The sequence below is a fragment of the Sorex araneus genome, chromosome 6 (assembly GCF_027595985.1).
Source record: "Sorex araneus isolate mSorAra2 chromosome 6, mSorAra2.pri, whole genome shotgun sequence".
Taxonomy (NCBI): domain Eukaryota; kingdom Metazoa; phylum Chordata; class Mammalia; order Eulipotyphla; family Soricidae; genus Sorex; species Sorex araneus.
The window spans coordinates 12,485,646-12,499,942 of NC_073307.1; the positions used below are offsets into that span (position 1 = coordinate 12,485,646).

General features: G+C 47.5%; 1 protein-coding gene across 3 annotated transcripts in view; it reads right to left on the reverse strand.

Moving 5' to 3' along the window:
• Positions 1–14,297, reverse strand: part of PDE5A (phosphodiesterase 5A) — a 108,337-nt gene that overhangs the window by 60,230 nt on the left and 33,810 nt on the right. The window lies entirely within an intron of this gene.

The following is a 14,297-nucleotide window of genomic DNA, read 5'->3' on the forward strand; positions in this document are numbered from 1 at the left end:
GCTTACAAAGCACGTGTCATGTGAAAGTGTGGGTAAGTTGTCGGTGTTACCAGCAGGAAACAGATCTATCCTCCTACCAGCAACACACAGAGGAATTTGAAGTAAGTGGGACCATTGGGAGCAACTCTGAAGAACTATGTTATTCCAGTTTCTCGTTTGCATTTGCAAAGAGAGAGCACCTCTAGAACTGTGAGGAGTTGGTTGGTAGTTTTCCAGAAACAAGCATGGATACAGATGAAAGGGGAATGATTACCTCAGGCTGAGAAGAACGAGATCTCAGGGTAGGGCAGGGCGGGTCTGAAGGTCAGCGCTGCCCCTAAGCAGAGCATACTATGGGGAAATTCCCTTCTCTCGTCCAGGTCCATATTTCCTCATCTGAACTGAGGGAGGCAATTCATACTCATCTGAAAACTCGAGTCCTACTGCTATTCGTCCAAAGGTTTGCTTATAGTTCCACCCAAGGTCCTAGAGCTTGTCAATCTATCTTGGTCATCAGACCTCCACATGGCAAAGAAACACATCTGCAAAAGAAGTTCTCACAATCTCCACGAGACATCTCCCTTGCTCCCATGGAGTTTGCAGTCTGGTGAGGGGAGATGAATCAATCTGGACTTGTGTACTATGTCAGATGGTGAGTCAGCATTTATGTGTTTAAAATGAGGAAAAGAGCACGGGCAGAATTAATGGCTGAGGCCCAAGTGATAATGAAGTGGTTTCGGCATTTGTCGTGCATGCATTTGCCTTCAGTCTGTTCCGTGGCACCAATGGTCCCCCAGAATGACTGGGAGTGACCCCTGAGCACAAAGTTAGGAGTAGCTCCTGTAGCACTGCCAAATGTGATCCAATGTCCCCCCCTTTCTCTGAAATACTGGTTGGTAATAAAAAAAGATCTTAAAAAAATCTGAAACAAAATCCTAATGAGATGTAATTTACCAGGTTACTATAATCCCATACATACAGAAAAAGAAAAAACAGATTAAAAATAGACAAAGGATATACACAGACATTTCTACGAAGAAAACCAGAGGGTCAACAGGCCATTTCCATTGTCTTATTACAAGGGAAACACAAGTCAAAATCATAATCAATAACAAGGAAAACACAAGTCAAAATCACAATCAAAATCACTAAAAATCTAAAGAAACAACACCAAAAGGAACAACTGTCACTGTCACTGTCACTGTCATCCCGTTGCTCATTGATTTGTTCAAGCGGGCACCAGTAACATCTCTCATTGTGAGACTTATTGTTACTGTTTTTGGCATATCCAATACGCCACGGGTGGCTTGCCAGGCTCTGCCGTTCAGGAGCGATACTCTCGGTAGCTTGCCGGGCTCTCCGAGAGGAGCAGAGGAATTGAACATGGGTCAGCCTCGTGAAAGGCGAACACCCAACCGCTGTGCCATCGCTCCAGCCCAAAAAAACAACTCACCAAAATTTAAGATTTATCAAGTGTGGGCTGGAGTAATAGCACAGCAGGTAGGGCATTTGCCTTGCACGCGGGAGACCCGGGTTTGATTCCAGGCATCCCATATGGTCCTCTGAGCACCACCAGAAGTAATTCCTGAGTGCAGAACCAAGAGTAACCCCTATGTATTGCTGAGTGCGACCCAAAAAAAGCAAAAAAAAAAGATATATCAAGTGCAGGAGAGGATTAGAGGGGGATGGAAATTTTTCAGCCCCATTGGTCGGAAGGTAAATTGTAAATATTCACCATATCCAAAGAAAACAGTAAGGATACTCCTAAAGAAATCTGAACAAGTTGTATACAACCTAGTTGTCCCATTTCTGCGTAGTTGGGATACCCCCAATACAAAAATACAAATTCAAAAGGTTTATGGCAGCAATATCCACAGCAGCCGAGGGACAGATCTAACTAGTTTCAAAAGTGACACTGGTGGCTTCAATGAGGGGACAAGAGCAGGTGCTGAGACCTGATGGGGAAGCCAGAGCAGGCGCTGAGGACTGGACCAACTATCTGCTGTGAGAGAAAGAGTGTCCAGGAATCCTGCATGGCTGGAATGTGAGAGAAGCTGCTTGGGCGAGGCGGGTCTGGAGCAGGGCTAGGGGGAGACCAGGGTCTGGTTCTAAACATGACCTTAGAGTTTGCCTGAGTCTGTCTGTGAGATGCTGGACATAGGCAGGAAGCAACAACAGCAATGTTGTAGTTAAAATACTGGCCACAGAGCACATCATGTGAGGGCATGCGGGCAGAGCAACCCGGGGCAAGGGGGCCCCGCCCGGGAGCCAGCAGAGAGCCAGGAGGAGAGGGGGGAAGACCGAGATCCTGGGAAGCCGCCTTTGGAGGAGCATGGGATCCCCAATACAAACAGGGGTGCTCCCAGGCCAGCGAGAGGAGGGTTGAGAAATGGTCTCTAGCTCTTTCCCGCCAGGAGTCTGCAGGCAGCAATAGGGGTCTCCAGAGGGGAGCACGTGCTTGGGAGAGAATGGAAGGATCTGGATGTGGAGCATACACATGTCTTCAGATTATTCTGGGTTTTTTGGTTTTGTTTTTGTTTTTGTTATTTTTTGCTTTTTGGGTCACACCTGGCAATGCACAGGGGTTACTCCTGGCTTTGCACTCAGGAATTATTCCTGGCGGTGCTTGGGAGACCATATGGGATGCTGGGAATCGAACTCAAACGTGCAAGGCAAATGCCCTAACAGCTGTACTATTGCTCCAGTCCCAATTCTTCTTCTTTTTTTTTTTCACAGCGGGTAGGGTGTTTACCTTACACGCAGCAAACCTGGGTTCGATTCCTCCGTCCCTCTCAGAGAGCCTGGCAAGCTACCGAGAGTATCCCACCCGCAAGGCAGAGCCTGACAAGCTACCCATGGCGTATTCAATATGCCCAAAACAGTAACAAGTTTCACAATGGAGACGTTATTGGTGCCCGCTTGAGCAAATCCATGAACAATGGGAGGACAGTGACAGGCAGTGCTTTTTATTAGTGAATCACCGTGAGGAACAGACTTACAAACTTTCGTGATTGTGTTTCAGTCATACAATGATTGAGTGCCCATCCCTCCACCTGTGCCATTTTCTACCACCAATGGTCCCAGCATCCCTCCCAGCACCCCCACCCCACCCATTGTGGAAGGGCATTCCCTTTTGCTCTCTCTCCTTTTGGGTATTGTGGTTTGCAGTAGAGGTATTTAGTGGCCATCATGTTTGGTCTATAGTCTACTTTCTGCCCGCATCCCCCATCCCAAATGGGCCCTCCTAGCACCCTTTACTTGGTGGTCCCTTCTCTATCTGAGCTGCCTTTTCCCCCAGCATGTGAGGCTGGCTTCCAAGCTGTGCAGTAATCCTCCTGGGACTTATCTCTGCAGTTCTTGACCAGCCCCGATTATTCTTGATCTGATAGGATCAGACCCACAAGAGACTTGTGGTCCCGGGGTCTTTTGTTTTTGCTTGTTTTAGGGCCACCCCCAGTGGTATTCAGGGATTTCTCCTGGCTCTGTGCTCAGCAGTCACTGCCGGCGGGGCTCGGGATTGGGGGGACTCTAACACAGTGTCAAACCCCAGTCAGCAGAGGTCAGGGCTAGCACCTTCCCTGCTGGACTGTCTCTGGCCTGGGCTTCATGCTTCTGGCTGAATAGAGGGGCCAGCCTGTCTGGAGGCAGAGAGGTGGTCACTGGCGAGGGAAATTTGGGTGATTCCGCAGACACTAGTCAGATGATAGGCTGACGCTACAAAGCCGGTTTCTCCCTACAAGCACAAGAGAAACGGCTGTGCCAGCTCAGACGTAGGAGCCGGGAAACTAGGGGAATTTCCTGGTGGAAACAGTTCTCAAGTGCCTTTATTTTCCCCTGAGCTAGTGATAGGGTGGGGAAGGCAACCAGGAGCTCTTACAGGCAAAAACTGGTAAAATAATCGACTTATGGTCTCATTTGGATGAACAGCTTAACTCTCCGACTGCAGCTTATCGAAAGCCCTAGAGGATTCCAGGATCTTCCTTCTCCTTATTTCCTCCAGCCAAGCCATATTCCCCACCTCCCAAACAGAAGCGGAACAGACCCACTCTCTTATTTCCCCTCCACCTTGGCCAGGGGCTGCTTCTCCTCTGGACGGAGGCCAAAGTGGCCTTGGCAACATCTCTGCCTGCAGGATACCTGGGGACAGTGGTTTAACTACCAAACCCGTCAAGTGTCAAGTATGTGGCTCCGGGAAAGATAATAAACAGGGGAAACAGCCCATGAGTGCTGGACCAGGTAGATGACTCATAGCCGATGGCCCCTGGTTCCCTTGAACCCAGCACCGCCCTGAGGCAACAGGCAAACCCTTCGGCTCTGCTCGTGAGGGCAGTGTGGGCTGCGCCCCAGCAGGAAGGACAGGCCTGTGGGCTTTCCCTGGCCCCACCAGGCACCAAGCGGTGACCTCAGGTGGACCCGCCCGTGCCATCTGCGGGCACAGAGGCTGGGACTTGGATATTTTCCACAGTCCAGGGTAACAGGCCTCTTCCTCTTTCTCTGTCTTCCTCCTTCCTCTTTCCCATTTTTCTTTATTATTATTATTATTATTATAATTATATAACCCAGTCGAAGTCAGAAGCTCTCAAATGGGATGGCACACTGGAATCACCTGAAGGGACTTAAAAGTCTTGAAGATGGGCCTGAGAAATAGTACAGCGGGTAAGGCGCTAGCCTTGCACACAGCTGACCCGGGTTCAATCCCCAGCTCTCCACAGGGTTCCCCCCAAGGCCTACTGGGAGTGATCTCAGGGCAGAGGCAGGAGTAAAACCTGAGCACCACTGGGGATGATGCAAAACCAAAAGAACCAAGTTGGAAATGATCACTCTGGATAAGAACTGCGTGCTGAAAATAGGTAAAGGAACAAACATGATACCCCTCAGTATCTGTTTGCAAACCATAATGCAATGGGGAGAGGGAGAGAGGGGGAGAGAGAGAGAGAGAGAGAGAGAGAGAGAGAGAGAGAGAGAGAGAGAGAGAGAGAGAGAGGGAGAGAGGGAGAGAGGGAGGGAGGGAGGGAGGGAGGGAGGGAGAGAGGGAGAGAGAGAGGGAGGGAGGGAGGGAGAGAGAGGGAGGGAGGGTGGGAGGGAGGGAGGGAGGGAGGGAGAGAGAGAGAGAGAGAGAGAGAGAGAGAGAGAGAGAGAGAGAAAGTGCCTGCCATAGAGACAGGCTGGGGGCAGAGCGGCAGGAGGGAAACTGGGTGGAACTGTATGACTGAAACCCAACCATGAGCAGCTTTGTTAAAAAAAAAAAATAGGAAAGAAAGAAAGCAAAAAAGAAGGCATGTTCAGAAACCCTGTTCTACCTTCTAGTAGTTCACATTCTTTTTGAATAGATGAAAAACTGAGAAATTACATCATTAAATATTATTTTAATGAATGAGCCACCTCCCCCAGCCCCTGGCCAGCTTTGAAGGAAAGGAAATAAAAACGCAGAGTGTATTTCATAGTTCTGGCGGCTTCAAAGCTCTGCCCGAATCCTCTGAGAAGGGGAGTCTGCTTGGTCCTCACTTGGGCGGGACTCAGCTCCTGGCTTCTACAGAATGAAAGATCCAGGAGAGGGTGGGGCTGCTGGGAGACCTTGGAGAAACTGAGGCCCCAGGGGGATGGGGGAGGGGTGCGCCCAGGAAGAGTCGTGCAGCCCTTCCTGCAGGGCTGAAGCCCCTCGCTGGCTGCGCCGCTCTGGAACTCTGAGATAAGAAACGTCTGCGGTCCACAATCACGAAGCATGTCAGGGGGGTCTTCGAGCACTGCGATGGGAATCACTCCTGAGCACAGAACCAGGAGTAGTCCCCGAACACAGCTGGGTATGCCCCCGCCCCCCAAAAAGAGCCACACCACCAACAAAGAAACAACACATAAAAACTTCCCGGGCCTTGTGCCATTTATTTGTCTGTTTATTTTATTTTGAGGCCACGCCTGGCAGTGTTTAGAACTTACTCTTGGCTCCGTGCCTTGGGGACTATATGAACCCGGGTTCAATCCCTGGCACTCAGAGTAAGGCAAGGACCGTATCAGCTGGACTACTGCTCCAGGCCCTAGAACTTATAGCATTTTAACGCAGACTGTTAGGGGGCCACTCCCTGGCTCTGTGCTCAGGAATCCTGGCAGTGCTCAGGGGAGCATGCATGGTGCCAGGGATTTGAACTGGAGTCAGCCACACGCAAAGCGATGGCTTACCCCCTATACCAGCGCTCTGGCCCAGAACTTGTACTGTTTTCACAAGCAGTCCCTAAAAATCAAAAGGATCACTCATCTCCACCCAGTGGTAAGATGAACCCTGCTCCGGGACCAGCGGGGTTTCAAAAATAGGCCTCTTGAACACAGAGAAGCGTGGAATTTCCCTGCATTATGTTCCTGAACATGAAAGGATCACCTGGTTCTAGAAATAACAAACGCAAGTGACCATGTGACAAAAGGTTAAAAAAAAAATGGGGCTAGGGGTGGCCAGGCTGGAAAAGAAATGCAACAATGAGAATGAAAATTTACAACATCCTTGAAAATGTCTAGACTTGCTACAGATTTTTTTTCTGCTTCCTAGACAGACTCTGTCGCTCCTGGGTCTTCTCTGGCACCAGCAGCGACCAACCTAAGAGTTACTAACCTAAGAGCTGCATGTATGCGTCTGCAACTCTCTTGTCCCTTTACAATGCCCGCCTGGTTAGGGGAAGGACCCGATTGGGGCATGTGACTCTGCCCCTCATTCATCTTCCCTGGCTTCTCCTTCCCCCAGGGGTCTGTCTGCAGGAGGCCGCCAGAACATGGCTGGACACCGGGTCTCCACCATCCCGCCCCCCACCTCCCCGTGCCCCCATCCCCGGAGGCTTCCAGGTCTGTGGCAGGGGGTGGGGGAGCACTGAGGAGGGAGGAGCAGGGTGCAGTCCAGCAGAGCACAAGGCCACAAAATCCACCGGACCCATTCGGAGCCTGGAATCCGAGCGCCCGGCTCTGAGTCTCACTGAGGCTCTGAGCCACGGTTTCCTCCTCTGCTGAGTCCGAATAAAACTTTTCCCCTTGCTGGTTCTGAGGACAAAGGGGTCTATATGTGACGACAGCAGCTGCCCCGGGATAAACCTTATTTCCAAAGTGAACCCAGACCTGCCCTGTGTGTATTCAAAGCTGCTAGTTCTCAGTCTCCTTTTTCAAGTAACAGGATCTGCCCAGGGGACCCCCTGGTCTCACGTCACTGGACGAGGGAGCCAGAGGGCCCATCCCCCACACCCCCTCCAGGCACTTTCTCTCTTGTCTTCATTTACTTTTCTTTCTATCCCATGGCTCAGACCTTTTCAAATTGAAATGTTTTAGCTTCCTGGAGGGAGTGGGGAGAGATTACAGTGTCTGCTCTGTGGTTCTTCTCTTCCCTCCAAACTTTCTGTCCTAGAACTTGAGGAATGCCTCTGATCCTCAAAAGAGACGGATGTCATTTGTGCTCTATTATATTCAAGATGAGCTCATTCATGCAAAGAGCTGAAAATTCATGTTCGTTGAAATTTTTCACAAAAAGAAGAGGCAAGATTTGCTCTGGAAACCCTTGAACACATGTCTCGCTCGCCCGTTCTCTGCTTTCTCCGCTCTGAAGAGGCCTGCATTCTCGCGGGAACGCGTACTTCCTCTTTCTCTCTCCCCTCACAGTTTTCTAAGTAGGTTTTGTTCAATCAACATATCTTGTTTCAATTAAAAAAAAAAAGAGAGAGGCAAGTGAGATTATTATACACTTTATCTTAAACATCTTCCGGAATTTCAGAGCTCAGAGTTCAGTGGGTTTTGTCTGTTTTTGTTTTCGGCCCACACCCAACTATGCGCAGGGCGGACTCCTGGCTCTGTGCTCAGGAATAACTCCTGGTGGGGTCAGGGGACCATCTGTGGTGGGACCATCTGTGGTGGGACCATCTGTGGTGCCAGGGATCAAACCCGAGGTGGCCACATGCAAGGCAAGCACCCTCCCTGCTAGACTATGTCTCCAGTCCATCAGATTTCAGTATTTAATGTTTCACTGTTCATTCATGCAGCTCTAAGAGCTGGTTCCAATGCCTTAAGAAATAAGGGTGACCTGGACTTGGGAGAACGCTCCACTCCTAGGACTGAGTATAGCATATTTGCATGTGGAATATTTGGATTCAGTCCCCAGTTTCATATGGTCCCCTCCTGAGCACTTGCCAGAGCGACCCCCAAGCACAGAGCTTGCTGTGATGCACACATTCCCCCTCCCCACTAAAAAAAAAAAAGGAAAAAGAAAAGAAATAGGGTGACTACCAGGATATTTTATAAATAATCAATTAACAGTCAACAGTCACACTTTATTATTCCTTGGAAATTTACTTGGTATTGGTCGCACTGACACAAAACAAAGAAACCAGATTCACTTTATCTCATTTCTAGGCCAGTTCCCATCTGACCGGCTGGCCACACGGGCCCCGATGACCCCTGTGTACGATCATCTCGTTCCCTGCCTGTGTTCAAAGCGCCTAGTTCTAAGTCTCCTTTTCAAAGTTGCCAGGATCTGCACGTCACTTCTCTATGGAGACACGCAGATGGCCACCGGGCACAAGAAAGGCGCCCAGGGCAAATGAAAACCACACACAGGTACCAGCTCGCAGCTGGGAGAAGCGCTCTGTCCGGAACCCAAGCACAAACACATCAGAGACTGGGAAGAAGGGAACACTCGCACATCACGGGGAGAAGGAAACTGGCACAGCCAGGAGAGAGGGCAGCAAGGAGATTCCTCCACCAATGAAGACACAAGCTCTGCATGCAGGAGGCCCGGGCTCCATCCCCAACACTGCATGGTCCCCCTGAGCACTGCTGGAAGCAACCTAACATGGGGCTGAGAGTAGCCCAAAGCATTGCCAGGTGTGGCTCCCAAACTAATAAATATATATGCCTATATATGCAATTTTTTAATTAAAAACAGAAATCATCTATCCCACGTAGGGTATTCACTGGGAGAATCGAAAACACCAATTCACAGAGCTCTGTAATTCCGTGCTCACTACAGCAGTTATGTGAGATACTCAAGAGCTGAAGACAACTTAAGCATCCATGAGATGGCTACATAGAGAATGTGTTGTGTGTGAACAGGTAAATACTGGAATTCAACGTAGATCAGCTAAATCATACTTTAATATATTAGCGCACTATAGGAATCCACTGTGGAGTGTGTATGTGTGTGTGTGTGTGTGTGTATCATTTTTAATTGTCATATCATGGATGAGCCTAGCGGGTATTATCGTGTGGTATTATCATGTGGTATTATTTTATTATAATACCTAGAAGTTATCATCATAAACAAGACAAATGAACAAAGCAATCACTTTTAGACTAAGGACCAAATTAGTTATAAACAGAAGGGAGAAGAAGGGTGGGTAAATTGGGTTAAGGGGGTTATGGAAGAAATCGAAAAGAAATTGAACTTTTTTTTTTCTTTTTGGGTCACACCCAGTGATGCACAGGGGTTACTCCTGGCTCATGCACTCAGGAATTACTCCTGGTGGTGCTTGGGGGACCATATGGGATGCTGGGAATTGAACCCAGGTCAGCAGCGTACAAGGCAAACGCCCTACTTGCTGTGCTATTGCTCCAGCCCCAGAAACTGAACTTTGTTGTAAATTTTTTATAATACTGCACTTGATATTTATAGATTATATAATGTATTGTTATTTACATTAAAAATGAAACAAAACAAAACAAAAAAGATTAACAGCTGCTGTTCACTGCTCATGGCCAGGGTGCCAGGAACTAAATTAAGCCTTTTAAATACCCAAATGTGTTTCATCTCCACAACCTCAGAAGCCAGTTCTCTTGATAATTCCATTTTTCAGATGAGGAAGCTGAGATCAATGGGATTAACACATTCCATCCTGGTCACCCATCAACTAAGTGGAACCACAGGATACAAACTTCATAATTACTCTCCAAATAACCTGCGAAGCTTGATTCTAATGCTCCACTTCATTTCAAAAACTTCTTATGAGAATAGTACTTTTGGGAGTGTACAAAAAACCTCCAACTACCCTGCGCTCTGCTCACTTGCCTAGATATTAGAAGAAGATTCTGGAAGTCGCAGGCGGCTTCTTAAGGAGCCTTGGCATTCCGTCAGCCAAATGACTCTTAGTACAACAAGGGTCATGCTGAGTGCATGTTTCCTGAACATTTCACCTCATTCTTCCTCTCAAGTAACTTTCACAGGGAATCAAAGTGGGATGTGACTGTGGGACGCGAAGGAGCAGAGGGGAGGGGGAGGAGAGCTCGGAGGGTCCCGTAGGTGGTCCAGAAACTGTGCTTTGGAAACCCTCCCTTCGATGTAGATGCCAGGTCTCCTGCGATGCTCCGGGAGAGCAAAATGCACTGTGGGAGTGAGCTTTCGTGGGAAATGCAGAAGACGAGCCCCAGCTTTCCCAGAAGAGAACAAGTCACCACCAGAGAGGCACAGCAGCAGCATGAGATGTGGGGTGTGAGGCAGCCGAGCGAGGCTCAGGAATTTCTGGGAGAACAGTGGAAAAACCCCCACGTGTGTGGCGGAGCAGAACCACTTTAATCAGCTCTGTGAGGGGCCGAGTGTGAGGGTCAGGCAAGCAAATTTAAATCATCTGCACTAAAAAGGCTAAAAAAAATTAAATGACATTAATATGTGTATTTAAATGATGTAAAGCAACTGGAACTCTCGTATATGGCTGGAAAGAATGTGTATGGCCACTTTGGAGAAGAGTCTGGAAGTTTCTTACAAAATTAAGCAGACGTCTACCCAATGACCTCACAACCCCCTGTTTTATATAGACCCAGAAAAACCTTGAGGTCCACCCAAAGCCCTATATGCAAACAGCAACCGCAATGTTCATCCTAAAAGACAAAAACTGGAAGTAACTCACATGTCTTTATAATGAAAGGACAACCCAACTGTGGTCTATTCATATCAGGAAATAAATCATTTGGCAATGAAAAGGGGCACCCTCCTGACACGAGGTTGAATCTCGCAAGCACTCAGCTACGTGAAAGAAGCCAGACACGCGAATACAGCCTGTAGGATTCCGTTTATGCAACAGTCTAGGAAAGGCTAAGCACTGACAGAAACCAGACAGGGGTCAGGCTCACTAAAAAAAGGCAGAGTCTGAGGGAACAGAAAGCTTCTCGATCTCAGCTGTAGGGATGGTTCCGTGACACACTCTTGTCAGACACAAATTATGAACTTAAGTGACTGGCGCTTTGTTCTTTTTTTTTTTTTTTAACGGTGCAGATACAGAGGGAAGTTTGAGTATTTGCTTTAACTTAAATCTTCCTCACTGGGGCTGGAGCAATAGCACAGAAGGTAGGGAGTTTGCCTTGCACCTGACTGAGCCGGGTTCTATTCCCAGCATCTCATATGGTCCCCCAAGCACCACCAGGAGTAATTGCTGAGAGCGGAGCCAGGAGTAACCCCTGTGCATCTCTGGGTGTGACCCAAAAAGCAAAAAAACAAAAACCAAACAAACGAACAAACAAACAAAAAACAACAAAACTTCTTCACTGTATGGTATGAGGAGAAGCACGCATATCTGGTAGGGATGTTTTCCTAGATGGTCCCGGCTAACTCAAATCCCCACGATCAAGAAAGAAGGGTCTCACTGATGCATACTACAAAGTGGAGTCTCTTGCCCAGGAGGAGGCTGATTTTCTGGGGGACCGGAGCTTTAAATCACGTCCTACTCCCTGGAAGCTGAGCAATGAAAGGGCTCAGAATCCAAGTCCTTCTGTTGTTACCAGGGCTGCCAGATAAAACACAGACCGGCCGGCCAAATGCCATTTAGGACAAACCAATCACCAATGGCTCTGCCCCCAATATTGCATGGACCAGGCTTTTATTTGCCTAGATCTGCCATCCCCACCCAAATGAGCCGCTGACTGGTCTTTCCAATTGCATTTATTCCTGCCAGAATGAATGAACTAATGACTTAGACTCATGCTCATGTTCTGCTCCAGGTATTTTTAGAAACGGTGGTTGTCAACACCCTCTTCTGAATCCACGCGGCAGCTCCAGGCCACTGAAACTGCTCGCTTTAGGCTAAAAGAGACAGACTGACTGTCCTGTTCAACCTCATTGTGACCAGCATGACCAGGGCACCATCGTCACTCAGAATCCGCATCTGAACACGCTCCCTGAGGGCCCTTCACATACTAATGCTTTAGGAGCCCTGGCTGACAAAGTCCTGTCCTAGGAAAACTCCCAGGGCACAGGCAGTGTGGAGGGTGGAAGGGACAATTTGAAAATTTTATAAGCGTATCACTGTATCACTGTCATCCCGTTGCTCGTCGATTTGCTCGAGCGGGCACCAGTAACGTCTCCATTGTGAGACTTGTTACTGTTTTTTGGCATATCGAATATGCCACGGGGAGCTTGCCAGGCTCTGCAATGCGGGTGAGATACTGTCGATAGCTTGCCAGGCTCTCTGAGAGGGATGGAGGAATCGAACCCAGGTTGGCCATGTGCAAGGCAAACGCCCTACCCGCTGTGTTATAGCTACAAGAGTATTATTATTTTTTTAAAAGAGTAGCATCTCTTCAAGATCTGAATTCCAGTGTAGGTGCCGGCAATGAAACGAATGAGAAACATTCTGGTGGGAGAAAACTTTATGGGACTCAGGGAAGGAAGGACCTGATGAAGAATGAAAGGAAAGATGCTATACCGTGGATATTAATCAATAAGCAGCAGGAACGGGGGTTTGGGTAATCTAAGCTGTATTCCTCAGCCTGAGAGCAGCACATAAGACATCTGTGAGCTCTGAAAGGTCATAGGTCCCTGGGTTCTTTCTGGCTTTGTTTTGGGGGCCATACCCAGCGATGCTCAGGGGTAATTCCTGTTTCTTAACACAGGAATCACTCCTGGAGATTTTTGGGGGGCCAAGTGGGGGTGCTGGGGATCGAAACTGGGTTGGCTGCACGCAAGATAAGTACTCTACCCACAGTACTCTCTCATCTCCAAGGTCCCTGGGTTCTCAATCCAGCAATTCCAATTTAAGATAAAGGCTCTTTGTTAGGATTTCTGTAGACTCTCCTAACTATAACATGCAGCCAAGGTTAAGAACCGCTAAATAGATCTTTTCCATTCATTTTCACTGATAATAGTGATTTTTTTTTGTTTTCATAGTTTCACTTTATTTTTTAATTAATTTATTCTTTTATTGAATCATCATGTGGAAAGTTACAAAGCTTTCAGGTTTAAGTCTCAGTTATACAATGCTCGAACATCCCTTCACCAGTGCCCATATTCCACCACCAAGAATCACAGTATACCTCCCCCCACCCCCACCTCCCCAGCCCCCCACCCCACCTATATAACTGGTAAATTTCACTTTACTTTCACTTTACTTTGATTACATTCAATATTTCAACAAAAAACTCACTATTATTGTTTGGAGTTTCTCCCCCCTAAAGTCGGACCTGCTGAAAAGGAAGTATTTGATCATTTGTTTTCCATTGCTGAGAATGAAGAGATGTGAAGTCGAGTGGCTGCACTAGCGGCTGCAAAGTTTTGGATTTCTGTATTTTAGTATTTCAGTAACTAAGTCCAGAGAAATATCTGCCAGAAATTGCATCATTGTAAGCTTGTACCTCTCAGCTACTTTATATTCCACATATGAGTGCAACTATGTCTGTCTCTTTCTTTCTGACTCATTTCACTCAGCATGATACTTTCCATGTTGATCCACTTATATGCAAATTTCATGACTTCATGTTTTCTGACAGCCACATAGTATTCCATTGTGTAGATGTACCAGAGTTTCTTTAACCAGTCATCTGTATTTGGGCACTCTGGTTTTTTCCATATTGTGGCTATTATAAACAGTGCGGCAATGAACATAGAAATGCAGATGTCATCTCTATTATACCTTTTTGCTTCTCCAGGATATATTCCCAGGAGTGGTACTGCTGGGTCAAATGGAAGCTCAATTTCTAACTTTTTGAGAATCATCCATATTGTTTTCCAAAAGGGCTGAACCAGTCAAAAAATGGGGGTGATGAAATGAACAGAAACTTTCCCAAAGAAGAAATCCGAATGGCTGAGAGGCACATGAGAAAATGTTCAACATCACTAATCATCAGGGAGATGCAGATCAAAACAACAATAAGATATCATCTCACACCACAGAGACTGGCCCACATCCCAAAAACCAAAAGCAACCGGTGTTGGCGTGGATGTGGGGAGAAAGGGACTCTCCTTCACTGCTGGTGGGATAATAGTGATTTTTAACCCTGAGAGATATTAGAATCACCAAGGGTCTTCAAAATCAATTAATATATCAGTATCATAACATTGTTCATTTGAGATTATTATTTAATTTAATTTCTGATCT